Source organism: Carcharodon carcharias, chromosome 10, assembly GCF_017639515.1.
Source record: "Carcharodon carcharias isolate sCarCar2 chromosome 10, sCarCar2.pri, whole genome shotgun sequence".
Taxonomy (NCBI): Eukaryota; Metazoa; Chordata; class Chondrichthyes; order Lamniformes; family Lamnidae; genus Carcharodon; species Carcharodon carcharias.
Genome location: NC_054476.1, coordinates 118645447 through 118666940, shown reverse-complemented (window position 1 = coordinate 118666940; position 21494 = coordinate 118645447). Strand labels below are relative to the sequence as shown.

Genomic DNA, 21494 nt, shown 5'->3' with positions numbered 1-21494 from the left:
CTGCCTGGGTGCTATGCTCTGGAATGCTCTCCGTAAACCTCTCTGCTTCTTGAACTCTCTTGCTTCCTTTAAGGTGCTCCTTAAATCTACCTCGTTCTGTGCTAATATTTCCTGATGTGGTTCGGTGTCAAATTTTGTTTGGCAACACTCTTGAGAAGTGCCTCGAGATGTTTTACTAAGTTAAAAGCAAATGGCTGTTGCACCATTTAGCTTATTATTAAGCTCCAAGGTCAACCAGGTCTGGGGAAGATCCTGTTTATTGGAAAATCATGGTTATTGGAGTCATGCTAGTGGTATATTGCAGCGCTGGAGAGGTGGGATGGGAAAGTGTTTGAACTGACAGGTGCTCCAGGAATAGACTGAGGTTTGCTGAGCATTTCCCCAATTATCCTTGGGAGAGTGTGGGGGTGTTGGAGAAAGGGACAATGCCACAAACCTGCTGCGGACACACCTCACAGGTTCCATCTCCCCATCCCATTTCCAGCACTACCATATTTCTCATGATTTGCCCTGATTGAACACATCGAACGGTAGCTACCTACTAACTCACATGGTCCAGAATTCCGTTGGAGAATGGAGAGATAATTCTTTGGAAAAGGGTCGCTCTCAAGTGCTTTTCTGCACAGGCCTCAGCAATAGCTGACTTCAAACTTTCCTTTACAAGTAGCTCTGCAGTTGCCTCTTCCTCCTGACCTACTAGGTCCAAGACCTATACAAGTCTTTTCCCACCATCTGACACAATACCTTGGTGGAAGCCAGGGAGTCATCCTCACCACTCACATGAAAATAGCCTCCGACCCTGAAATTCAACCAGGGTTAGGGCGCACCCGAGTTTTAGGCAGAAATCCATTCCACAGGAGACATTCCCAATTAGGAAATCCTAATTAATTATTTATTTACAGAAATGTTTTACCTAAGGTAATTTGCATATCCATTTATGTTCAATGACAACATGAGAGAAACTCTTAAATAACAAGTGGTTACGATCTGGAATGCACTGCCTGACAGTGTGGTGGAGGCAGACTCAATTGTGGCTTTCAATAGAGAATTCAATAAGCACCCGAAGAGAAAAGAATTGCAGGGCTACTTCAAATAGAGCAGGGGAGTGAGACTAGCTGGGTTGGTCTTGCAGAGAGCTGGCACAGACACAATGGGCCAAATAGCCTCCTTCTGTGCTGTAACCATTCTATGATTCTATGAATTTGCATTATGATAACCTCAACAGATTGAGTACTGTGATCTTTCATCCTTCGACTTAGCTTCCACAATTTCATTGACTATTTCTGTATGGAATGAATACCTTTCTCACACCTAAAATTTTCTTTCATCTGACCTAAAACTATTGGTTCTTACAATTTCAATGACACTTGCATAAGTGAGCATTCCCTATGAGAGCCTAAACAGCATGCTCAATAGACTATTCTTCCATATTTTGATGTGATTCTCAACAAATGTCCTTTATGTCCTTTCCTACAGGGGTCATTGAAGAACAATATGGATTTGGTGCCCTGAATGCATTTCTACTCTCTAGCTCAAAGATGCTAATTGTAGCATTCCAAAGATCAAATTTTCTACTCTATATCCACTGTCGGATGAGCAGAAATTTCCCCCAAATAATTATTGCAAAGACTGAAGTAATTGTCCTTGGTTCCACTACAAACTTTATCTCTCTACCTGGCAACTCTGAGGCTGAACCAGGCTGTTTGCTATCTTGATGCCTTATTTGACCCCAAGATGAGCTTCCAACTACAAATCTGTCCCATCACTAAGACCGTCTATTTTCACCTCTGTACCATCGCCTATCTCCACCCCAGCCTCAGCTCATCTGCTGCTGAAACTCTCATCTATACCTTTGTTTCCTCTAGACTGACTATTCTGATACACTCCTTACCACCCTGCTGCATTCTACCCTCCATAAACTTGAGACCATTCAAACCTCGGCATGAGTAAAGACATGGGCAGCAAAGTTCTGTTCACCCATCAACCCATGTGCTCATTGGCCTATATTGGCTCCCGATAAAGCAACACCTCTGTTTGAAAATTCTCATCCTTGTTTTCATGTCCCTGCAGTTGCCTCACACCTCCCTATCTCTGTAATCACCTCCAACCCCACAAACCTCTGAAATTCTGCACATATCTTATTCTGGCCCCTTGAACACTCCTGATTTTAATCACTCCACTATTAGTTGACGTGCTCTCGGTTGCCTAGGCCACAAGCTCCGAATTTCCTTTGTAAACCTCTACACCTCTCTTTCTATCTTCAAGACTCTCCTTAAAACTTACCACTTCAGCCAAGCCTTCGGCCCGGTGTCCTAATATCACCTTACATAACTCGGCATTCAATTTGCTTCATAACGCTCCCATGAAACACTTTGGGATGCATTGTTCCTTAAAATATAAATACATGCTGTATGGTTTAGTAATATGCTGCTTTGTGCCTTCATCCACCAAGCCAATGTGGGAAGCTATGAAACTTATTTTTCCAAGTTCATTGGCAGTAATGAAATCTGTTTCTGTGCCATTCATGATTAATCTCACCACAAGACTTTCAGTTTGTCCAATTGGATAAAATATTCTGGCTGCCTTAATTCAAAACTCTGGGTATTTGGAGTGTATACAGGTAAAGATTGTGTGCAGTTGAAAGAGAAAATAAAACATTTTTAAATCAGGTCCTTAAGATAAAGTCATCAGACTAAAACTGCAACCTTTTAGTGACTATATTAATCTTCCATGAAAATGCACAAATTATTTCAGTACAAAATTGCATTGCCATTGATGTGTTTGGTTACATGTGAATCATGAAAGCATGCAGTTCTTTTGCGTCGATCCCTTCCCTGCCCTTCTGATGAGGTCAGTGCCTTTAAAAATGCTTGTGACTTATTTTCAATGATCAGGTAAAATTAGGAATTAATCATTCCCCCAAGACTTAAAAATTGGAAACAGCAATACAGTAAGAGCATCTACTTGTCAGATTCTATTAGCTCTAGTTAACTCATTCATGCACAAATATGAAGTCCTGTAATGTAAGGAATATAATTTTTTAAAAATGGAAATGCTACCAGCAACTGAAAAGTGATAACGTTGTTTAATGTTTTAGGTATAAATTATTTGGCGGAATTCTGATGGAGAGGAACAGAGCTTCCTGATGACTGGTACACAATAGCAATGAATTTAACAGCAGAAACAAAAACATTGCAAATGCTAAAAAATTAATGTTTTCACCATTTGCAGTTTTTTTCTTTGTACCAATGACATTAGATGATTTACAACTAGCACTGAAAAATTCTCTCAGCTGAATAGCTGTACATTCTCAGTTATATCAATCCCTTGCAGATTTTCATAATTGTTTAATAATCCAGCAACTTTACTTCAAGAATTAAGCCACAACTGCAAGCCTGTTACAATTCTTACGTCACATTTTGACGTGGAAAGAACGCATAGTGACTTGTCAATCTTACAGGTTAGGCTACCTAGCTGGTTATGACATTTGTGGTCCCTTCCTTCCCCTCCATCCTGCCATCGCAAAAATAATTTTGAGTTATACTAGCAATTACACATTGATACTGGCTATGGATTTTGTTATCCAACACTCTCAGGCAAGGAACAGCAAGAACAAAGATAAAAAAATAAAGTTCCTTCTACACTGCCTCAATGGTATACCTTAATCCAACCTCAAAACAACCAAAAGGCCACCATATCATTTTTCTAATTTTCCACACTACCCTATAATGCCAAATGTGACTGAAAATGTCTATTGAGATGATTATTATATCCCAGTTTTAGCTATAGTCTTGAATTGTGATACAAAATGTTTCTGCATAGATACATTAATGTATACCTTTTTTTTTGTTTTTAGTGTCTTGGCGGGGGGATAAGAGAGAGAACTGCTTTCAATTTTATTGCATACCCGAGTGAGATTGGCAATCTAGAGACAATTGCACTCAATTATACCCTGTATACTCACTTCCTCTCCTGCATGCTGAAATGTTGTTTAACATCACTGTTTTTCAAGCTACAATATAATCCCTTTTAAAAAAAATGACCTCTACTTCAATTACGGTTACAAATGCTAATCACCAAAAATAAAATATTAACACTGTAAGCCAACATTTATTTTAAAGCATTTTCTACATAGTGACATGATGACTACTCTTTTCAACCCTCAAAAGGACCATCAACTTCTGTTTTGCTCAGTTACACCAACAGTGAAGGAAATGTAGAAAGTCATCATCATAAGTGCATAAAAATAAGCCTTGAGCCATAGTTCAAATGAAATAATATTTTTGAATTGTTTTTTCTAAGAAACTGCACCACATGTGTAAGATTGTTTTACACAACTATTTGACTATCACTTTTATTGCTCAAGGTCCTTCAACTGTACCAGGAGACGTTATGGCACTAACTGATAGCATATCACATATAAGCAGACCATATGTAATACACTACAGACCCACAAGAATATAAATGCAATTGGCTCCTCATTCCAAGCAAAACTTTTAGCTTGGTCTTCATCCTTGTGCTCGCCACAGAATTTCTTCTGCTAACTGTGTGCAGTTTCTTTTTACTTGGCAGTATTTAGGAGAAAAGGTAGCACTGAACTAGATTATCATTATCACTGTTTTCAATATTATTTATTGGTTAACTTTTCATTTTATTTTCCAATGACATTACCACTAAACTATCATCTCCGCTGGAAGTTCCAGGATCTTGACCGAGCAACAATGAAACAATGGCAGTATATTTCAAAGTCTGAATGGCATTTGGCTTGGAGGGGAGTTTGCAGATGGTGGTGTTGCCGTGTGCCTGCTGCTCTTGTCATCCCAGGTGATAGAGATTGAGAGTTTGGGAAGTGACTTTTTTTCCTACGCATTCCAACCCAGCTTTTGGATGCTCTGACCTCAGAGTCTGAAGTTTCATAATGCAAACAAGAGCTTCCTTGTTTATCAGGAAACACAGACATGTTTATTATTACAGCATGAAGATCTGTGGGTGCATTAAATGGCCAGAGAATTCTGACTAATCCCTTCATCAGGCTATTAATAAAATTCCATAATTACTTTCCACTGAAGAACGTGGAGTGTATTTGGAACAGCTGTGTATCCTTCAACACTGAGCCATCCAGATGTTAAACACTGGTTCCATAGTAAAATGATTGCATACCTCCTACTTTAGTTTCTTTGCAGAGCATGGCGCAGGACTAAGGAATGGGACACATCTGCACAGAGTGAGCAAATTACTTACAGTTAAGATATAGATGGGAAAGCTGCCAAATAATCTACAATTATAAAGGTGCTCTCTTGTGATAACAATAATGAATGATACGAATGCCTATATCTCAAGACCCATATAGCAGGATATGAAAATTATATGATTACAATATTGAGTTCAGGGTACATGACTGCTCAGATTAAATTGCACAGATAGTCAATTTATCTTATTCTGTGGATCATACCAGTTATCTTCCTGCTTCCACAGCAATGGCTGATCAACATTAGGCCAGCTTGATCAGTTAAAGAGGTGCTTTAGCATCATATTTGCCCTAATTACATCTGTATCTCTAGACAAAGTAAACTTTGCTCTTATGTAATTACAAAACTCCAAACACTGTCGACAGAAGTCATCCCTGCCTGTTAACCTCAAGGTGCCCATGGACCAATCACATTTAGCAATATTCTTTCGGCTGTTGCAGGTCATCCCCTCATTAACAGAACAAACAGAAGTCTGTCCCTGCACGTTTACAATGCTGCCAATTTGTAGAACAGCAAGCTGCAGGAAAATGAGCCAGGAAGGCTTTTCATATTTCAGGTGGGCTGGAGGGGAGTTTGCAGATGGTGGTGTTGCCGTGAGCCTGCTGCTCTTGTCATCCCAGCCTGTCTTTCTATGATTGCCAGCTAGACATCCTCACATCTTCCATCTCCACACGACGACAAACAACAGCGCCTTATTAATTGGTAGCACCAAGCCAAAAAAAATTCAAACAAGGTGGGAGGAGATGACTTTGGACTGATGGTTCCCAAAGCTTTCCAACTCTGGGGTCCTCCTCGCCTCATGCCTGAGTTCATACTAGGCTAATTGATAGAGGTTGGTTGCCATGATTAATCAATTAATTCCATTATCATTGTATCATACAAGTTCCAGGATGTTAGAAGACAATTTGATGGACATAGAGACATTGGTCTTTCTTTATCTAACAATTCCTATGTTCTGTACACAAATGCACATAGCATAAGAAACAAAACAAGTTAGGAACATAAATACAACTTAAAGGATATCATGTAGTAGCTATGACAGAGACCTGGCTACAAGCTGGGCCTGATTGGGAACTAAATATTACTGGCTATTGGCAATAGAAAATAGAGATTTCAATAAAGGTGACCAAGGAAGTAAATAGTGCCTAAAATGATTGTGGAAAAAAAACTTGCAAGGCATATCAAGTTAAAAGCAAGCTTATCATAATAAATAGATTTTGTTGTGTTTTTTGAATAATTTTAAGCATTGGATGCTTTGAAATGCTTAAGCTGTTGGGACAAAGTAAACAAATTAATTGATTTCTGAGGTTTGCCTGAATTATTGTGAAGTTAACTTTACTTCTCCACGCGATTCATGGACATCAACATTTCAAAGTTTCAAGATGGAATAAGCGCATTTCACAACTCAATGTACAAATATGTGAGAAATATTTATTTGGGACTTTGTAAAGTGGTAGCAGAAAGATTGAAAGAAAGAGAGTCCTTTTTAGTTTAAAAATACAGACGTTAACTCAAATTACCCTTCAATTTTTTTTTTTACCCTCAATAAGGTTTTGAAAGAAATGTGGAAGATTCAGTATGCAGCAAAGTGGTGGCATTTTTATATTGCGTACTTAGGGCTGGGAGTGTCAATTATGGTATGGTACTGAGCCCTACAAAGCAGGATGATCCCAGGTCCTACATGATCAGTGTCAAGTTCACCTGGGATGTGGCAGTAGGGATACATTAGTTACAGTGTTTCCTAGAGGAAGGAGGAAAAGTGAGACTGTTTCTGCCTCATCTGCATCCACTGACCATTGTTGAAAAGAACCACTGTGAATTAGCAGGTGAGCACTGACTCAGGGGTCTGTTGCTGCCCATAGACCAATGATCTTATAACACTCACTGTCCAAGCTCATATGAAGAATGGCAATCTGGGGAGGTGCTTGGAGGGATGTTTTCAACAACAGCCACTTGTTCTTCTGTAGCACACCTAACATAGAAAAACACCTCAAGGCACTCCAGAGGTATAGATCAGAAATAAGTGTGCGCAGAGCTGAAGGAGGAGATATCAGAAAGGCTGTCAAAAACTTGGGTCAAAATTATGGGATTTAAGAAGGATCTGAAAAAAGCCACAAAGTGGAGAAACAGAAGGGTTTAGGTAGGGAATTCCAAAGCTAGATGGCTGATGGCATGACCACCAATGTGGTGGTGGGGGGTGGGGGGGGGGGGGGTAAAGAAGTGTTAGTGCACAAAAGGTTTGGAGGATGTGCAAGACATCAGAGTCAGAGACAAGGGGAAAAAATTAATGGGGAACATTTTGCATGGAATGCGAATTGGTCCAATAAATTAACAGCATGGGAGATTAATACTAAGCATACTATCAATTCCATAATGTTCTTAAAAGTGTAAAATTGATATTTTAAAAGGTGATTTCTCTTACCGATTAATGAATTCACAGTTGGCTTTTTCATCTCTCCTGCCTGTCTATTGAAATTCTCAGAAAAATGGGGAATTGTGCACATACTTTACAGAAAACATTTGACTAATTTAAAATGCTGGTAACAAAATATCCATTACAACGGCTTACTGGAGCCAGAATAGACAATAGTGAGAACAGAGCAGGCACAATCAGAACATCTCCTTGGAAACTATAATTGGGAGCTAGAAGTGGATAGCAAAGCAGGTTGGGAGAAAGTGGAGGGCAGAGCTTACAATACTAGTATTGGAGAAACCAGCTTTTTACAATTTTCAAAAACACTTATTAATAGGCTTCTATTAGAAGAGCGTGCAGAATCCCTGATAAATGCTAGTGACATTATCACTACAACATCAGAAGAGGGTTGATTAATTTCCATTTCCTATTCTAGTAAAAAGGAAAAGTAACAGTTCATGTTTTGATTGCTTTTAGTGCAGTCTACAGGAAACTAGTATACACAAGTGAGGAATTTTAATTTAAAATCAAGCTTGGTGCTGAAAGAATTAATTAAAAAGCATGAACAATTTATGTTGGTTGTCCGTTCTACATATACATTGAGGTTAAAAATATATTGAATCTATATTTGTTTACGATTCATTAACTTTAATTCTATAATGTGCATTCTTGTGCTCAGTCAAAGCTTGCTTATAAAATATCTACATAACTTCTGCTTTCTCAGCATTTCAAAAACAATTTAAAGATGTCCATAATGCAATAACTAATATTTTGATGTAAACAATGCAGGAGAGATTTAAGATTAATATGTATGTATGTACAGGAAAAAAGGTGTATATAGCAACTTTTCCCTTTTCCTCTGAACTCAACCCATCCCTAGTAATATGACAAAACTATATTTATACCACAAATATAACTTTTTTTATTTTAATCATTGGGTGGAAAATACCAGTGTGTGAGAACCCAGCTACACATGATTACTTATAAAATATTTTTGGCACACTTTTCTCAATGCATTAATTTAAAACTTGCATCCTGCAACTGAAGCTCACGTGTGCCTCCTTGTATGTTAATTCAGTTCAACTGGAGTCAATTGATAATGTGGAGCTTGAAAAAATATCAAATGTGTTATATGCTTGCTGATCTAACCTCATTAACATTTCCTGTAAAGTACTTCATAATCCTAAATGCTAAACTGCTTGGTTCCACACGCACATGCATGTGCCCAGAGTATATTTGCAGTTATATTTCTCATTCTTTCTGAAAATATTTACTTCTTCAGTAATAACCTCCATGACAGTCTGTTAAAGACAGATAAAAATGACATGTTGATAAATTAAATATAAACAGAAAATGCTGGAAATATTCTGTTTTTGTTTCATTTTTATTTTGGGTTTCTAGCATCCGTAGTATTTTGCTGTTGTATGCTGACCGGTGATTCAATATGGAATATTTCTGCAAAATGTATCTTAAAGTGAATTATAGAATAATAGTCACCACATTTCTCTCAATTATCAATATTCAAATTCTAAACTGTAAAATTGCAAACTTCTGCCATTGACACAAACTCACCTCCATCAACAATTGAAATGATCCTTGCAGCAGCTCCTTTTAAACACAGCTCGCGTGGATCAACAATTGTGCCAGCAAGGTAAGGGAGTCAGAATTAGGTGTTAGCCCTGACAATTGGCTCATGGGCACCAGTTTCCCAAAATCTGATCTAAAGAAGCACTGATATAAAAACAGCTTTACTTTTAACTACTCCAATCAAGGAGAGGTTCTGCGATATATAAATGTTGATTGGTTAGCATTTGTCAAGATAGCCTGCCGTTTCGGAAAACAAGGTCCCATTATGTGTTGTTTCTAACAATCATGCATAATAACACAGTATATGACAGTTATAAGTGAACCTGAGTCACTGTTAAACCCTGGCACAGAGCTTCACAGTGGAACTGGATCATACACATTACATTTCAACTGATTTATTACCCAGTTTGTATAACACATTTATGCTGAATACTCTAACTTTATCACAGCATTTAGCCAGTCAAGCTTCTCATTTTAAATTGATTATTAAAAAGTGTCATAATTTGTTTTCATGTAACAGATTTTTTAAAAAATCATTTAACAGAACAGGCAAGTGGCTGATGCAAGCCAAACAACAGGTACTTAAGAGATTTGTATTAGCTTGGCTCAGTTGATAGCATTCTTGTCTCAGGGTCAGAATGTTGTATTTTTAAGGAGCACTACAGACTTGAGCATAAGCTTGAGGCTGACATGTCAGTACAGCTGGGAGAACTGTGTTGTTAGAGGTTCTAGATTTCAATGAGCCCCAAAAGACACTCTGATTGCGATGGGAAAAAAGATCCCAACATATTATTCAAAGAGCAAGCGCAACTCAATGCCCAGGGTCAACAACACCATTAGCAACAAATCATGTGATTCTGTCATTTGACTGTTCCTTCTAGGGCCTTGCTGTGCCAAATTGGTTGCTATGTTTACTCTTCTAACAGTAGCTAAATTTTAAAAGTAACCAACTAATTTAAAAGTACTTTGGGATATCCTGAACATATGATAAAGTGCTCTATAAATCCAAGTTCTTTATGCTCCATATATTCTGTGGAGAGATTAAACTTCTCCTCAGCCATGAGTAAGAACCGCACAAGAACATGTTCTAAAATAAGACCCCCGTGCCATTGCTGATTAGTAGTCTCCTCAATGGAGTTACTGCGATGTTTAACAAAATTAGCCTATTCCTTTAAATAGGCAAATCTAAGTAATTGTAGTTGCTGGTAAATTTTCCAAGTTAACTTAACGCTTATAAATTGCCTGCAAATTTCAAGTTACAGATCATAAATTAGTTTTCATATTTTCCTAAATAAGGATAGTTTTACATCCAGTATGTGACAGATAATAAGAGGCACAAGATTTTAAATATATGAGTTCCTACACATTAGATATGTCGCCTTGCTCACTGGGTCAGATAATTCTCTAGTTCAAAATAACAAGGTGTTATATCATACAATCTCAAAGTGTTATCAAGACCACTGATTTATGGCAACCAAATAAATCTAATTCTATTTTATTAAAAGACATTTTACTGGTATTTGGTCATTGAATTCTGTGATTGTATGATTTATCATTTAAAGCATGAATGAGTAGTCTAACTATTCTGTTTCTGTACTTATGCATTAAAATATTATCTTAACATTTTAAAGCTCCACACATAGGCAGACAATAGGTAACGTATAGGTAGGTGGGCCAGAATTTAACAGGAGTGGGTAGGTGAGGCTGTGGATTTTAGAGCAGTTATGGGATTGTTGAGGTTTTAGTAGCATTGAAGGTGCATCTTGCACATTTTTTACTTAACTAGCTTTCTGCTCTTCTAACACCAATAAAATTACTGAACACCATGCAATAGCAACAGAATTTGACCTATTCTGTCACCATAAATTAGTGACTTTCATAATACAATAAATTGTTTTTTACTCAAATCTGGGAGAGGATTCCATGGTCTAACAGAATGGGGGCAATGCATATCAGGGTCCTGAAACATAGTGTTGGGAATGAAGGGAAGCAGGGAGAAATCTGGCACCTTTTGGGCTAGGACAAAATCATGTAACAAAATGTTTCCCCTGCTCATCTGTTAGCATGCTAGGGCCAAGTAGTTTCCAGCCTCTGGCCAATCAGTTCAAGAAAGGTATAGAGAAGAATGTGAACTGGAAGAGTGTTTAGATTGGAGGTCAGGGTGCAGGGAGAAAGAGAGCCAGACAAGCAATCCGGCAACTCAGTAGCAGTAGAGGAGTGATTAGTTCTGATCAGACTAAAAGAAAGTGGACAATTTATGGTGAATAATTGGTTTAAGCTGCTGTTTGAAAACAAACAAAGGCCTTGATAAAAGGAAAAAAGGTTTTCTTGAGCTTGCATGAAAATATAGCATTCATGTTTTTAAATTTTAAAAAAAGAGGACCAACTCTTCTACTAGATTTACACATGGGCCTGGCTACTCTGGGGCCTTCAGGGGCATCCTGTTGACACCAATAAAAGGTTCTGATGAAGAATCATCATGGGATAGGCGGGAGGTTTCAGTCTTGATCTTATCGAATGGCGGAGCAGGCTTGAAGGGCCGAGGGGCCTACTCCTGCTCCTAGTTTGTATGACCCAAAACGTCAACTCTGTTTCTCGTTACAGATACTGGCTGACCTGCTGAGTGTTTCCAGAATTTTCTGTTATTATTACCAATGAAAGGTTTCCTCTTTCTAATGAACACTTAGTGTAAGTGATCCAGATAGTCTCAAATCTGGAAATCTCAGATCCACAGTAGAAAACTACCCTTAAGTGGGTATGCTGAAAAGAATGTAATTTGTTCATGGACATATAGAAACTCTGTCTTTGAAAGGAAAACTAACCCTTGTTTACACTGGAATAGTCAATCCAGTCAAGCTAGAATTCCACCATCTAGAAGTTTATTCATTGGGTCACCTAGCCCTCTACTGGAACTAATGTACGTTATTTACAACATTAATGTACACATACGCATGTAACCTATTCAAATCCAGCTAAAATAGACATTTGAAGGCCTGATACGGAAGTTAGATCTCAATAAATTGCACTACACCCTGCTTCAAAAATATATGTGCAACACACATCAGCTTATGAAGACAAAAACAGAAATTATACTTACACAGAGTGATACAAGTCCATTTACATTATGGAACAATCCACAATAGATACTTTGCAATGCGTGATTTTAGTTCCTTCAAAACATATAGTAACACCACAATTACTCACTAAAGGTTACACGTCTAAAAGGGAAAAAAGTACAAGAGCGCAAATACGTGACCTACAAGTTCCTCCACATTCCAGGCATTTGAACAAAAGGAGTGATACTGTATGGCAATTTGTCAAGCAGCATACAGCTGTGTGAAAAATCCCACACCAACTGCATTTTTATAGCACCAGGTTTCACAGATTAGACTCTTAAGAGGAACTGTGGAATATTGAAGGAGCAATGAAAGTTTTGCTCATCAGGACACCAAACTTTCTGGCACATTTCTATGCTATTCCTTTTACACAAGGTTATACAAAAGTTAATACAATTCTGCATCCTCCATTCTCTCCACCCTCCTCTGAAAAAACACTAATAAATCCAATGGGGAATTTGGGAGGAAATGATTTATTTGGGAAAGTGGTTAGAATGGGGAATCCGGTACCGCAAAGAGTAACTGAGACAAGTACCATAGATGCATTTTAAGGAGAACCAAATAACCTTCTATTCCTTTCACCCTTCTGTTTATTTGAAGAAGGGTAGAAGGAGGCTCGTGTGGAGCATAAATGCCAGTGACCAACCGGGCTGTACAACCCATTTTTGTGCTGTAAATTCTATATAACTATTATTCTTACTACCAAACTGAATAATCTCCACATTATATTTCTGCCACCTTGTTGCCCAATCACTTAACCTGTTTATATCTCTTTGCAGTCCGCCTCACAGCTTATATTCCTGCCTAGCTTTGTACCATGAGCAAACTTGGATACGTTGGCCCCAAATCTTTTGGTCTCTGGATCATCGGAGATCAGACATATGTCTGAGATGCATGTCTGAACCCTATGGAAGTCCTGACACTATGACCTACAAGGGAATTGCCCGGGAAGCTTCAACTTTCAATGGACAATTCCGCTTCAGTCGGGACCCTTCGCAAATGTCTCTGACTCAGAGTTAAAGTCGGAGACTTGGGACAGTTACACAGTACTTATCTGGGTAGCTGCCCAGGAGACATTAGACAAATTAAAACTTAGTCTAACACCTGGCTAACTCAAGAACTGGTCCCAAAATCATTCACACTGACCACCCGACTATCTCCCAGACCCACCTACCACCTCATCCAACTGCCTCACCTACCCTACCCATTTGCTCATTCATCCACTCACCCATTCACTAACATTCAAACTGGACCTTCAAATTTACCATATGGCAGCTAGTGTTGTAAAAAAGGGAGCATGTCCTGTCTTACCCTGACTCTACTCTGCTGCAGAGCTCTCCAAGGGACACTGCCCTCAGCATTTCTGAGAAAGCCATGCTCAGAAGGGCCCAGAAGAAATGTGGAGCAACATCGAGTTACAGCAGAAATCCAACGATGACTGCCACTCCTCAGAAGATCTTGGTCTCTATTTCTAAGTTATTAATACAGATTGTAAACAACTGAGGCCCCAACACTAATCCTTGCAGCACTCCTCTAGTCACAGATTGCCAACTTGAAAATGCCCCTTTGTCCCTACTCTTTGCTTCCTGTCTGGTAACCAATCTTCCAGCCATGCTAATATATTACCCCCCAAGTCCATGAGCCCTTATCTTGTGTATTGACCTTTTGCGCGGCACCTTATCAAATGCCTTTTGGAATACTACATCCATTGGCTCTCCTTTATTGACCTTACCAGTAACGTTCTCAAAAAATAATAAAATTTGTCAAATTTATAAAACCATGCTGACTTTGTCTGATCACACTATGATTCTTTTATGTGCATTGTCCTTGACAATAGATTGCAGCATTTTCCTGAAGACTGATGTTAGACTAACTAGTTTGTAGTTGCCCATTTTGTTTCTCTCTCCTTTGTTGAGTAGCTGTGTTACATTTGCTAACTTCCAAACCTCAGGGACCATTCTAGAGTCTAGAGAATTTTTGCAAAATCATTACCAGTGCATCCACTATCTCTGCAACTACATATTTTAGAATCCATGAGGTCCTGTGAATTTGTTGGCTTTTAGTCCCCCAAGTGTCTCTAATAACTTTTCTCTGCTGATATTAAATTATCTCAAGTGCCTCACTGAGAAAACAGGCACAAAACATATATGTTCAACATTTCTGCCATTTTTACATTCTCCATGATAATTTCTCCTGTCTTTACCACTAAGAGACCAATGTTTATTTCAGCTGCTCTCCACTTATTTTATATACTTGTAAAAGGTCTTACAATCCATTTTTTACATTACTGGCTAGTTTACTCCCATTCTATTCTTTCCCTTAACAACATTTTGGTCACCCTTTGCTGGTTTCTAAAACCCTCCCAACCTTCAGGCTTACAACTATTCTTCGCAACAATATAAGGCTCTTCTTTTAACTCAATATGATCTATAACCTCCCTAGTAAGCCACAAGTGGATCTTCCTCAATGAGTTTTTGTTTTCTAATGGAACGTACTTTTGTTCCACTTTTCGAATCATTTCTTTAAATGTTTCCTAATGTTTCTTTACCGCCATGCCTTTTAGTTTATTTACCCAATCAACCTTAGCCAACTCTCCTCTCATACCTGACATAACAACTGGATTTGTTTCAGTTTCAAATTCTTATTTTGGACTCCAATATGCCAACTCTAAAATGTCCCAAGACGCTTCACAACAGATTTAAGAAACAAAATGTGACACCGATCCACAAAAGGAGATATGAGGTTAGAGGACCAAAAGCTCTGTTAAAGAGGTAGGTGTTAAGGAGTGTTTTCAATGAGGAAAGTGAGATAGAGAGTCAGAGGGGGCCAAGGCATGGTGACCAATGGAGAGATCAAAATCTGGAATGCTAAGGGGCCAGAATTAGAGGATTGTAGATATCTGGGAGGGTTGGGGGGATGGAAGAGATTACAGAGTTAGGGAGGGGCTAGGCCATTTAGGAATCTGAAAACAAGGATAAAAATTTTAAAATCAAGATGTTGCTTGACCAGGAGCCAATTTAGGTCACAAGCACAGGGGTGACAGGATACTGTGACATGATGTGAATTAAGACACTGGCAGCAGAGTTTTGGATGGCCTCAAGTTTACAAAGGGTAGAATGTGGGAGACCAGTCTAGCATGTTGGAACAGTCATGTCTAGAGGCAACAAAGGCATGAATAAGGGTTTCAGCAGCTGATAAATTAAGACACGGGCAAAGTTGGGTGATGTTACGGAGGTCTTAGCGAATGGCACAAATATGAGGTCAGAAACTTATCTCGGAGTTAAACGTGACACCAAGGTTGCAAACAGACTGGTTTAGCCTTAGACTGTGGCCAGAGAAAAGGATGGAGCCAGTAGCTAGGGAACAGAGTTTAGAGTTGGGGGCCAAAAACGACTTCTTTATTCCTCCCAATACTTAATAGGAGGAAATTTTTGCTCAGCCAGTATTGGATGCCAGAAAAGCAGCTTGATAGTTTAGCAATGATGCAGAAGTCAAGAGAGGTGGTAGTGAAGTCGAGCTGGGTGTCAGTAGTGTACAAATGAAAACTAACATAACGCTTTAGGATGATGTTAGTGAGGGGCAGCATGCGGATGAGAAATAAGAGGGAGCCAAGGGTAGATCTTTGGGAGACACCAAAGAAAAAAGCAGGAGCAGAGGACAAGCTGTTGCGTTGAATCTCTGGCTATGATCAGATAGGTAAAAATGGAACCAGATGAAAAAGATCACCCAAGTGGATGGAAGTAGAGACGATTTAGAAGAGGATATGTGGTCAATGTTGCAGACACATCAAGAAGAATGAAGAAGTTAAGTTTATATTTGTCACCATCGCATAGGATATTATTTGTAACTTTAATAAAAACTGTTTCAATACTATCACAGAGATGGTAACCTGACTGGAGGGATTCAAACGTGGAGTTATGGGAAAGATGGGAACAGATTTGGCAGGTGACAGGGCATTCAAGGACATCAATTACATTGACTTTGTTACAAGCTCAAATCATTTCTTGTTTAACACTCTGGTCAAAAAGGTATAACTTTTGCCAGAGGGCCTTCAATCTATTTGCAAAGTGTTCTCTGATCCTTATTATTCGTAATCACCCATAACGATTCTACTTCTTGGTTTGCTGAGCCAAGATCCTTTCTTACTAGGTCGTTATGTCATCCTTTCCCATTAGTGATGCTCCACCTCATTTTCCATTCTGCCTGTCTTTTTGAAATACTGTGTACCCTGGAATATTTATTGTGTCAACCTTGGTCACCTTGTAACCATGTCTCTGGAATGATGATTAAATCTAAATCATTTATCCCAATTTCTGTTGCAAGCTCGTCTTATTCCAACTGCTTCATGAGTTCAGGTAAACAGCATTTAATCTTATTCTTTTTAACCACTATTCTTTGCATGGACCATAGTCAATGATGCACAATTACCATTAAGCTCTCTTTTTAGGATTCTCCTACTTGTCTGACTCAGTCACACCCTCTTATCCCTGACCAACACTAAAGTACTACTTAACTTAAGGTGTGTGATTGCCTCCCAGAAAAAAAAACGTCCAGATGTCTTCCTCCACCCTGATGCTCTGCAATAACTGCAGCTCGAAGTTCAGCCCAAAACTCTGAGCTGAAGTACCTCGAGCTGCAGACACTTAGCACAGATATTGTTGTCCAGAATCTCAATGCTGCCGAGAAATTCCCATCACTGCAGTTACAGCACAGGGTATATGTCGTTAAAAGAGTTCAACTGATTATTTTCTTTCTATAGATTAAAATAAACTAGATAAATGAAAGTAATGGTAAGTTACAGATTCTTAGATTTGAGATTGGCATGCCTCCCTAACTTGCTCCAAAAAAACCTACCTGCTGCTCTGTGAGGCACCTCCTTGACCTTTTTCATTGATTTTGAATCTCTGGCTCCTGACATCACTCCTTATTCCACAAGTTCTCCCGGGGGCCTTTTTTTATCTTATGTCTGCTCCTTTCGCTCTCCCCTAACCACTGTCAACTAACCATTACTTCTTAATTTGTTTTCTGTTTTACACACAGATTTGCAATACCACTGTATGGGATTTGACCCTTCAACTTTAGTTCCCAATAATGAGATTTTTGTATAGCACAAACGTACTTGTTGGGCTAATACTTAGTGACTAAGGAAGCTTTATTACAGCTGCTTGGTTCATTGAAATGGCAATAAATATGACCGTGATCATGGCTTTCTTGGATCCAACACAACTCTATGAACTGTTTTGATGAGATTTCATTCACTCTATGAGTGACTTGGAGATAGTTAGTATACAGATTTTCTGGAAAATATTTATTTACGCTATTTACAAAGACATTATGGTAAGTACATTGTTCTCAGGACATTGTTCTCACTCTCTGACAGCCTCTTGGTCATCTTATCCTGATGTCACGTTCACATCATCATTAACATTAATTAACATAATTATGTCTAATTAACATAACCAGTAACCATTTACTTTACATCAGCCCCCAAGTATAATCTCAAAACTGTTAAATTATTTTGTTAAACGATATACATTCCTATCATTTGCCCCCAAAGTCATAACCTCACAGATTGAGCCTGTCTGGTGCTTTTACAAACGTCCATAATCTCATCTTGAGTATTCTCAATTGAGGGTGCTGGTCTACGATCGGTTCCTGGACTCAAGCATCATTTCTGGAGGTGTTTGCAATAGAGGCCGTGTCATCAGTCCCTTCTTGATAATACTGGAACGATTGTCTCTGCAGTTTCTAAGGGTCTCAAAACCTGTTTCTTCTGAAAACCCCAAGTGGTGTTTCACAGGATATGATTGCAGCTGCTGGGTTTTATCTAATGACTGTACCTTCCGCCTAATGGCTGCTATTGTCAGTAACCTTTGGGAAAAATAAGCACATTGCTTGGCCTAGCTTCTCTGGCTAGGTCTAACATCCTACCATCTCCTTGAAATTCAAAACTACCCTGATTTATCTAAAATTGCAAATTCTCCTCACCTCACATTGTAAAACTTCAGCCATGTTTACGTATTTAGCATTTCAAACCTAGCTTCTTTTGATGAGTCAAAACCTCCAGACCACCTGTCTCCAATTCAATTAACACACACACTCTCACACTACTTTTACAATAAATCACAATAATATGAGAATTATTATACTTTTGTGACAGTGGCGAACTGTTCACATGGTGAAATCCATATTCCACTGCGAATTGTCAGAAATCTTCATAAATAACCTGTGGGCCATTGACCTAGACTACCTCATCCAGAATACTATGGCTAGAGTAAATGTGTTTCAAAGCTTTTACCACAGCTTGATGGATTTCAAAACTTCCAGCCACAATACTGATTGTTGTGCCCATGCTTTGTGTTTGGTAATGCCATATGACCCGTGCAATGTCTTCTCACGTCACTCTTGGGATCACTAGCCTGTCACTGAAGACTAGACGATCATCAACAATCAGATGTTTTTGATGTTCATGATATTGTCTTAACACCTGATTGCTTGGGCCATATTCAGGTCAACCACCTTGGCAGTACGCTCTGACCTGGCTACATTCCATGTCCTTCAGCTGGACTTGTCTAATCTCCCTAAATTTGTTTGCAGAGGTTGACAGGGTACTTATATACGAATACACGAACATTCAAATTAGGAACAGGAATACTTGTTATTGGTGAAGAGTATGCGGTCACCTCAGAGATGAATGTCAAGTGATGTTCTGGAGCCCTCAGAAATGTGTAGGCAGTTGTCTGACTTTTCCCTGGTATGTACTCTGTTGTAGAGTCATGGTGCATAAGTCTTAATCAGAAATGCTGTATCCTTGGCACATCTTAGCGGTTTCTTTGGAGCTCAGGAGAGTGTGACTAGAGGCTCATGGTCCATCTCAATCCTAAATTGTAAGTCGGTTAAGCAACGTAAAAATCTTTTACAGGTCCATGTTGCTGCTAGTATTTCCTTTTCAATAATTGCATAATGTTTTTCAGTCTCTGGTCTCTGCCATGATCAAGAGGCATTATAAATCATATTTTCCTGCCATTTTCCTGAATCTGTAGAACAGCTCTAAGCCCTGCTGCTGATACATCAGCTGACAATTGTCGGCAATTTGGGGTCATAATTTCCAAAGGGACAAGCAGTTCTTTAATCTTGTCAAAGCCATTCTGCTCGACTTCCCAATACCTTTGCTGACCTTTTCTCATGAGGTCTCAAAGGTTTATTGATGGCAGACAGATTTGGGATGAATATCCCACCTGACTGACCATGCCTAAAAATCTTTGCATGCCAGCAACACTCTTGGGTTGTGCAAATTCTTTAACCGCCTTGGCCTTTTGGGAGTCTACCATTGTCTCTTTTTGGTGTATAATATGGCTTAAAAATCTGATTGTAGTCTTGCCAAACTTTCACTTTTCATTCAGTGTGAGGCCTACTTGTTCAAGCACTTTTAAAACCTCCCAGACTCTATGATTGTGCTCTTCTTTGGTAGCACCACGGATGAGCAGTTCATCCATGTGGCAAATAATTCCTTCTCTGCCTTCAAGGATGTTGGCCATAGTGCGTTGAAAGATTTCTGGCACAGAGGATATGCCAAAGGGAAGTCAAGGGAGTGATAAACGTTGTCAACAATCTTGATTCTTGGTCAAGGAGGATCCGCCAAAAACCACAGTTGGCATCTAGCTTCGTAAAAAGACCTCGCCAGACTATAGTCAACAGAGAATATCAGCTGCATCTCTTAGAACAGCTTTATTTAGCTGTGTCAGGTCAACATGGAGCCTGATTTTGCCATTAGGTTTAGGGACTGTCACTAGACCCAAACACCATTTTGTAGGCACTGAAACAGGAGAGATCAGTCCTTGACGCAGCATTCTGTCAATCTGCTCTTTGACTTTCTTGATCAGCAGGTGTTGCACCCTTCTTGGGGTAAATAAGGAGAAAAGGTTAGCTTCTGGTAGTAACGTGATTATCACTTTTGAAACAAAAACAGAAATACCTGGAAAAACTCAACAGATCTGGCAGCATCGACGGAGAGGAGCACAATTAACGTTTCGAGTCTGAATGACCCTTCAACAGAACTAAGTAAAAATAGAAGAGAGGTGAAATATAAGCTAGTTAAAGGGGTGGGGGGGGGTGGGACAATTAGAGCTGGATAGAGGGCCAGTGATAGTTGGAGATAACCAAAAGATGTCACAGACAAAAGGACAAAGAGGTGTTGAAGGTGGTGATATTATCTAATGGAATGTGCTAATTAAGAGTAGAAAGCAGGACAAGCAAGGTATAGATAGCCCTGGTGGGGGTGGGATGGGGTGAAGGAATCAAAAAAGGCTAAAAGGTAGAGATAAAACAATGGATGGAAATACATGTAAAAATAATGGAAGTAGGTGGGAAAAGAAAAATCTATATAAATTATTGGGAAAAAAAGGGGGGGAGATCGGAAAGGGGGTGGGGATGGAGGAGAGAGTTCATGATCTAAAATTGTTGAACTCAGTATTCAGTCTGGAAGGCTGTAAAGTGCGTAGTTGAAGGATGAGGTGCTGTTCCTCCAGTTTGCGTTGAGCTTCACTGGAACAATGCAGCAAGCCAAGGACAGACATGTGGGCATGAGAGCAGGGTGGAGTGTTGAAATGGCAAGCGACACGGAGGTCTGGTAATGCTTGCGGACAGACTGAAGGTGTTCTGCAAAGCGGTCACCCAGTCTGCGTTTGGTCTCTCCATTGTAGAGGAAACAGCATTGGGAGCAACAAATGTGGTAGACTAAATTGAGGGAAGTGCAAGTGAAATGCTGTTTCACTTGAAAGGAGTGTTTGGACCCTTGGACGGTGAGGAGAGGGGAAGTAAAGGGGCAGGTGTTGCACCTTCTGCGGTTGCATGGGAAGGTGCCGTGGGAGGGGTTGAGGTGATGGAGGAGTGGACCAGGGTATCCCAGAGGGAACGATCCCTGTGGAATGCCGCTGGGGGGGTGAAGGGAAGATGTGTTTTGTGGTGGCATCATTCTCGAGTAGGCGATAATGGTGGAGGATGATTCTTTGAATGCAGAGGCTGGTGGGGTGATAAGTGAGGACAAGGGGTCCCTATCATGTTTCTGGGAGGGAGAAGAAGGTGTGAGGGCGGATGCGCGGGAGATGGGCAGGACACGGTTGAGGGCCC

At 39.5% G+C, this 21494-nt stretch overlaps 1 protein-coding gene across 9 annotated transcripts in view; it reads right to left on the bottom strand.

Moving 5' to 3' along the window:
* Positions 1-21494, bottom strand: part of LOC121283061 (rab effector Noc2-like) — a 238999-nt gene that overhangs the window by 213073 nt on the left and 4432 nt on the right. The window contains exon 1 of one of the 9 annotated variants that reach the window (XM_041197087.1): positions 12510-12522. The exons of 6 other annotated variants lie outside the window; for them this stretch is intronic. The gene's annotated coding sequence lies outside the window, so the exon portion shown is untranslated. Of the gene's footprint in view, positions 1-12346; positions 12467-12509; positions 12523-21494 lie in introns of those variants that run through there. 2 more of the 9 variants (XM_041197086.1, XM_041197081.1) reach the window with 2 other exon arrangements.